The sequence below is a fragment of the Leptosomus discolor genome, chromosome Z (genome assembly GCF_034619465.1).
Source record: "Leptosomus discolor isolate bLepDis1 chromosome Z, bLepDis1.hap2, whole genome shotgun sequence".
Taxonomy (NCBI): Eukaryota; Metazoa; Chordata; class Aves; order Leptosomiformes; family Leptosomidae; genus Leptosomus; species Leptosomus discolor.
Window position 1 is genome coordinate 85,533,060 of NC_141419.1, and position 7,985 is coordinate 85,541,044.

Below are 7,985 nucleotides of genomic sequence, written 5' to 3' on the forward strand. Positions count from 1 at the left end.
AAAAGTAGTATCCCATGTGGAGAGTATTGCCACAGAATACTTTGTCATCATCATTGTGCTTCATTTCTTTTCCACCTCACGTGAAATTTGCTGGAAAACAATACATTTTTAGGCATTTTGAAAGTTGTCATTTCCATCACCAGGCAGGCATTCTGACAGCATTGCTTTGAACAGCTTTAAATGGCAGTAACTCTGGCTCTGAAACACTGCCTGGTTTAAGGCATCTAAGCTGGGAGTGCGGTTACTGTGGGCTTCTGTTGTCAATGGAGAGTGAGAGAAAGAGACAACTCCAAAAAACTGTTGAAGACCTTCAGATCTGACTCTTCAGTCTCATCTGGTCAAAGTGAAGCTGTAGTGATACAAGCTTCAGTTACCACACACACACTCATCAGATCTGGTAGACATGTGGAGTCCGTGTGAACTCCATAACTACCACTGTTTTCGCCAGCCAGGTAAAGACCAACAAAGGTAAGGCTGCACAAGTGACAGTGAAGACTCTAAACTACTCTGTCAGTATGGCCCTTTTCTTCTTGAAGACTTAGGAAACATAGTCCCTAGTCATGGACTTAAATGCGTTGGGTGTACTTAGGCTTGGATTCAATAGCTGGGAACAAATAAAACCCAATACAGGTAGGTTTAGGTAAAGGAATATCTGTTTAGTCGGGAAAAGGCTCTGTCCTCTTTCTCCACTGGCCTTCAGAGCTGCTGTAGCTCAGGAGCAAATAAGTGGTCTTACATTTATAAGCTGGTGAAGGGTCTATAGAACAAGTCTTATGAGGAGTGGCTGAGGGAACTGGGGTTGTTTAGTCTGGAGAAACGGAGGATCAGGGGAGACCTTATAATTTGCTACAACTGCCTGAAAGGAGGTTGTAACAAGGTGGATGTCGGTCTCTTCTCCCAAGTAACAAGTCATAGGACAAGGGGAAATGGCCTCAAGTTGCATCAGGGGAGGCTGAGATTGGATATCAGGAAAAATTTCTTCAAAAAAAGAGTTGTCAAGCATTGGAACAGGCTGTCCAGGGAAGTGGTTGAGTCAACATCCCTGGAAGTATTTAAAAGATGTGTAGATGTGGTGCTTAGGGACAAGGTTAAGTGGTGGTCTTGGCAGGTTAACGGCTGGAATCGATCTTAAAGGTCTTTTCCAACCTAAACAATTCTATGATTCTATGGTTCTATGATTAAAGCAAGGAAAAAACAGCAGAAGAAGGTGAGCCATGATAACTTAAGACCTATTCCTGAGATGTTGCAATTAATACATTCTGTTTTGTTCATGTGTCCTTCTTCCTTGGGAGGAAGCTTGGGGCTTTGTCTAGGATTTGGATGTAGAAATCTCTATATTCACCTCCAGCCCCTATTTCTCCCCTCTCCCTTTCGATTTTCTTAACAGTATTCAGGGAGAGTCATACTTTTATTTTTCAGATGACATCAAGTCATTGTATTAAATATAGGATTTGGGACTTGGCAAATCAACAAGCACATTGTACTCCGATGGAAACAAAAGGTGACTGAACAGTTTAGCCAGCCGACATGCAGGCAAAAGTAATGCTCCACAGTAAGAGGATTGCCGGCTCTATTGTTGGGCCCACAACAGGAACCAACTTATTGCAACATTAATTTCCCATCTCACATGGAAGTTATTTAAGGGAGAAGACTAACAAGCAAACAGTGCCCACAGTTTAATCCTATTGTCACCCTGATGGATTTATATTTGTTGCTGTGTTGTAGGGGTGGAATAAGGCTGCTTTGTTATTATTTCAGCTCTGTTTGGTGGGGGAAAAAGCAACCCCAGGATTAAGAAAACATGATTTCTGCTACCTTTAGATAGTCAGGAACTGCTTTTCTGTTAGTGTAGGTATAAGATGACTAAAATTATATCTTAGTGATGCAGAATTTCTTCACTCAGGGATGATAGAAATATTTTTAACTGTAATTAAGACTTGTGAAATGTCTTTTTTTGGCTACATCTGTTCTTATGACTTCATCTCATTTCTCATTCGCCTTTTTTTAATATGTATAGCAGCAGTCACAGCAGTCACAGCAGTACATGGGGCCAAGTGTAGTAGTTATTACATGTAGTGCAGTTTCCTACTCTCTGTGTCTTGGAAATATCTGTAGAAGTTCCTACAGGTCTATATTTTCTCTGTAACACCAAAGTATGATGACAGTTAGTTTTTCAGTTATAGACAACTACTTTACTGATATTGAAGAACAACACCAAACATGTCCAGTAGACTAGCCATTCAAATATTTAGTTATCCAGGTTTGGAATAGGTTTCAGAGCTTCTAGTGGTCCTTTTTAGCACAAAGCTATTTAACTTTACATGCACAGAAAGGAAGTCACACCTTTGGATTACCAAACCTATATACTGTATATTCAGTTTAGCTGAATCTTCAACTGATGTTGATTGACATAATTCCATTGAAGTCAGTAAGTGTCACAGTGATTTACATAAGCAAGCTTTTATGGCTTTCTGGAAAGTGATTGTTCCTTGTCGAGGTATTCATGGTCAGAGTGAGTAATACAGGAGGGTCATTGTTAGTGTTGAACTCAGAAATCTAGGCCATTTATGGGTAGTCAGCATTTCTTGTGCTTAGGAATTCCAGACAAGTTTTATCTGGGGAAAAAAAAAAAACAAACTAAATATTTTGAGGTGAAAATGACCGCCATTTTTTTCCCCTCCAAGAAATGCCTATGGTTTTTTTTTGGTTGGTTATTTGGGTTTTTTAATTTGCTGAAACCCTTACCTGCAAATGTACACTCAACATTTTTACCTTAATTATGTTTAAGGGTAAAAAATAGAAAACAAAAAACCTCCAACATTTTAAATTGCTTGTGAACAGTGTTTACTTGTTTTTCATCCAGTTTTAACTAAAAAAAGTACTTTTGCTGACAGTCAACTGGCTTAAAGCAAAATCTTTCTTCCTTAAGGCACATCCAAATGCTGTCTTCCTCTCTGTATTTTACTGCATCAGACTAACGTTCTAAATGGCACCATGGCTGTTTATAATTCTTCTCATTACATCTTTTTATTATGTATATTCTTTTTTTTCTCATGTATGCGTATTACATTTTTTGCTGCTCAATACTTTATTCCATACGGATGGAACACATGCAAGGGCCTGTCAGCCTGACAGTCTTTCTCAGTCTTCTTTAAAAATAATCTCTTTAAATATTTCTTGATCCAGATCTCTGCCTTATGCTCTTTGGAGCAACGAATATATCTGATTTTTAAGTACAAAGAGTTCCTTTCTAGAATTAGTAAAAGCATTTTCAAGGGTGGAAATCTGATACACAGTTCTCAAAAAAGCCAGAAATATGCAAAATATCAACCAGTACTGTTTGCATAATCCTGGTGCTAGCATAAAGTTTTTACCCTCCGCAAATACCTTCCTTCACATAGATTTGAAGCACATCTATTGGAAGTGTCTGATTCTACCATTTTAAGTCCTGTGTGAGGTCCCCAATCTCTTCTTATAGCCTGTTCCTGAACTTCAGCAGTCTTCATCTTCCAGCCCAGCTCTGGAATCTTTGATCAGAAATTATTGCAAATCCCAGCTCTGTGGCTCATTTACACTTAATACAACTGTAGCTATTTAAAAATTATTAATTCAGGATTCATTTCACCTAATTCTAGTTACCTGCAGGGTAAGTGTCTACATATAAGCTGGGTTTCTGAGCTCTAGTTACTGAGATTGTTGGACTCTACAGAGGGATTCCTCTGATCGGATGCTGTGCCTACTTCAGGCAGAGCTTGATTATTCTCCAGAATACATTGGCTGTACCTGGAAAAGGATCTTAAGCACTAAGCTCATATCGCAGAAGAGAAGGCACTTGGAAGTCTTGTATCCTAGCTGTCAGCCCAGCATGGATGCCTTGGATAGTCAGTTGTCAGTGCACGTAACTGAGCTGAGTCCTAAATGTCCAGAAATTTCAGGGCTGTCTTGGTTCCCTCTGGAGTCAGCAAGGAGAGAGACCTGGGAGGAACTGGCTTTGGGAGGTGGGTATCACTCACTCTTCACTATAGATGAAAATTACATACCTAACTTTTAAGACAGCTGAAGTGGTCTGCTGTGAAACTCACCCTTGGTTGCTTATGTGGGATGATGTCAACCTTTTAATAGTGCTTTTAAACAAACACATCCTTCTGCCATGTCTTGAAAGTGAATCTTAATCTACTTTGCGTTGGAAGGTTTCTTCTGACTTTGAATTGTAGAAGATCCTAGGGCAGTTGCCTACTTACTTATGTCAATATTTCTTTACCTGAGCAGTACCTAATAATCTCACAGGAATTTTGTTATTAACACTGATAAAGCACTGATTATATACAAACTTATTTAGAATCACATTATGTTAGACGCTGTAAAAATAAATCAAATGGTATCATTTCTATTCCAGATAATTTGCAGCCTGAAAGAAAATATGTAACAAAAGTGTCCTAATAAAGAGGTGAGGTTGGTAAGGAGGAACAAAATTAATCATGCACTATCCATAGCCAGTCAGTGGTAGCAATTATAACTAATTTTTCTGTGCTTTAACATGTTTGGATGACAGTCTCTAGACAGGCTAATGCCAGTGTAAGTGAATCATATAGGGGATGAGTGCTTGTAAGCAGACTTGCTATATTTGGGAGAATAAATGTTTGTGTTATGCAAGAAAAACCAAACACAAACACATTTGCTTTGAAATCTGTGGAAGAGAATTCCATTTACATTTAGTAAAAGTCATTGTTATAGAAATTAATTACTTTACATTTAATGTGCAACTGTTCAGCAAAAAGATCATGAACCTATTTTAATTTATTTTTTTTTTAATGAAACGTATTTTTGCAGTGCTTCTGAGTAACTTTGGTGTAGTGCATTTGAGTGAAGAAAAAATACACTGTGACAGGAGAAACAGATTAGCTGTGTGGGAGAGGGAATACATGTTAGACTAAAACAAACAAACAAAATTTACACAGAAGACTACACTGATCTAACATACAACCTTCTCACTAGATCTAGAACAGTGTCATGCAGCCATGCATTAGGTACCAAGGTACCCATGTTAGCAGTGCAGTTATCCTAGGTAACATCCAGCTATCAGAGAACGTGCCACCTATTGAGAATTATTTGCAGCAAAGATTTGGTGATGAAAAGACTAGATAGGTGCTTGAGTTTGCGCATTGGGAGTTGATGTCGCTGATGTAATCAGACAATATAATGTAATTTACTAATTTACATGTATACATACGTACTCACCTATGCAGGATTGTGACCTACAGCCACAACACAAGTAAGTGTAATAGACTCAAGCACTGTTTAAGATGAGGACAATGCTTACATGCTTTCTTGACTAGAACATGAAGTCCAACTGCTACAAACTTCAGCTGGTATCCTATAGTCTGTAAGTGAAGTATCCAGCTAAATGAAAAATGTATATAGCTGATGCGGGAACAAAACAGATTTGGGGTATATAAAAAGCACAGCCTGGCTTTTCCAGTCTGAATTGCTGTGCTGGTTTTCTCTTACAGGTTTCTGCTGTATAAAGGTGCATCCATTCCTCTACCTAGCAGCGTGTGCAAAGACAACTGCACATACTGCCAACATGGGTAGTGTCTCTGTCTTACCGTATTGTAGTGGAATACATCTCCTGGTTGTACTTTAGGTGTTGTCATACACTATCTAATAAATAATAGTGACAAACTGCAAACACCATAGAAAGTTGCATTGATTATAATATTAATTCAAGAACAAACAAGATAGATTTTTTTTTTTTTAATTCAGGGGGAACAAAACATGGCATAGAAATTGAACATAAACAGAGGTGGGATATGCAATTCATTTTTCTTGTTTACTATGAAATTGGGCCTAGTTAAGTTTCAAAAATGCTAATGAGGAAATAAATTAGGTAGCAATTTTCCAAGGCAATATCTCGCTGGATTTGTATTTGTTTACTTTTATCTATATTTATCCTTGTTAACCCCTTTTTTCCTGGCCAATTTAATTAATTTTGTTTTTTCCTTCTTTCTATATTTGCTTATTTGTTCGGTATGATTACGTTTATATGTGTCCAAGAAAAGAGTATCTACACTTCACAGAAAAGAAACAGGACTGGAGAAGGAAATAACCCACTTTGAGGGTCCTGTACTCTATTCTTCTCTCACTTTCAGGTGAATAACCGTATCAGCCATATTGGATATCCAAAAAACTCTTTTGACATTTGACTAGCTCTATTCATGCTAAAGTCAATGGTAGTTCATTGAAGCCAGTGAGATGAGACTTAGGCCAGCAGTAATCACTTCTGAAAATTCTGTCCCTAATCTCCAATAATTTCTATTGACCTTTGTGAGAAGCTTCTCTTGAAGGAAACTTTGATAGTAACGAAACTGGAAAACAAGAGGCAAATTAAAATATTTTTGTCTTAAGGCCAAAATATATACTCGTAAGTTTAAATATAACTCTCCTGTAAGCATGTTTTTTTTTTCAGTAAGAATCATATTCACCATCTTAAGAAAGAGTTTAAGAGTAAGTTATTGCATGACATGAAAGCTATATGGCTCAATGTAATGTCATTGCACTACAATTCCCTTAAGTTTTGCTCTTGGCAACATATTTAGCACATGGGCATCAGTCTGGGTAGAGGAAAGACTGCACTTGCATCAGAAAATTCATCTGCAATGCAATTCCTTTCCGTTCCACAGGATTGTCACCATTAAGAAGTCAATTTTCAAACCCCATATAGTGACTTTGAGAATGGCACTCGAGGACCTGCTGATATAAAACCTATCATTATCAGGTCAATCATTTCCCAAAGCAGTGACAGATATTCAACATTATTTTCTGAGATAAATGAATAGTCTTCATTGCAGCTTCTCTCCTTGTTGGCAATTTCAGTAAAGAGGCCAAGAGGTGAATAGCCTGCAGAACTTGTTCTCTTTTTTTCATGCCTGGGGTTGACTTTTTTAAGTTAAAGACCTTTTGGAGAAAGTTTGCCCTCTCATAGCCTTTTTGCAAAAAGTGTCCATGTATGTGAATTTCGAGCAACCAGCAACACCCATTGCTAAAGGGCAGGAGCTAACCAGGGAAAGGTCATTCCAATTCACAAAGGACTTTGATATTTCAGAATAGCTGACTTTGTTGTGAACTGAAGGAGAACCTCACATTTCAAATTCCTTGTGTAAAAGAAAAAAATGTCATGGTCCTCAGGAAACCCACCAGAAGAGCCATCCTGAACGAATGAATACCATAAGCTCTTGGGAGGGTGGCTGTACAGAGGTTCCATAAGTTTTCTGTTTGTCTTATCCTGCACATTAAAATGGGAAGCCACTTTGATGAGTAGCAAGATAAGGAGGTGCCAAGGTGTTTAGGAACTGAAGCTGTGCTAGCTTCCAAGGTTTCATCTCTCCTTCCGTGTAAAGAGGCACACTGGGAGCCCAGCAATCCCTGTAGCCAACAAAAGGAGAAAATGGAGAGAAACACTGGCCAAAGAGAAAACAACTGTTTTAATGGAACACAGTCATAAATTCCAACACAACTCTGTCAACATTCAACAGCTGTCATAACACATTTATATTTCTATGAATCACAACCTCCTGAGGGAATAACATTCCCCGGGGAGTTTCCAATGAGCAATAATGAGAATGCAGCACTTCTAGAAGGCTTTAGTTTTTAATTTTTTATTTTTTTTTTTTAATTTATTGCTGGTCTATGTTAGCTGCCTAAACATAAATTTAGTGTCCACCTGAGGTACAGAGACCCAGCTTTGAAAATACTTTGCATGCTTATTCATTCTTTAATTTGTTTTTCACAATATTTTGCTACCATATACATGTATTAACATATACATTCAATGTCAAATACAAGGTAGATTCAGACAATCAAGTTTTTTTTAGAACTAGGAAGTGAGTATGGTTCCCTTGTATGTTAGATGCGTAACCGGGAACAGATAGAAAAAGCTTTCTAAAAATAAGGCTTTGTAAAGGTTTCTTCAGCAGAGTGATAGACCT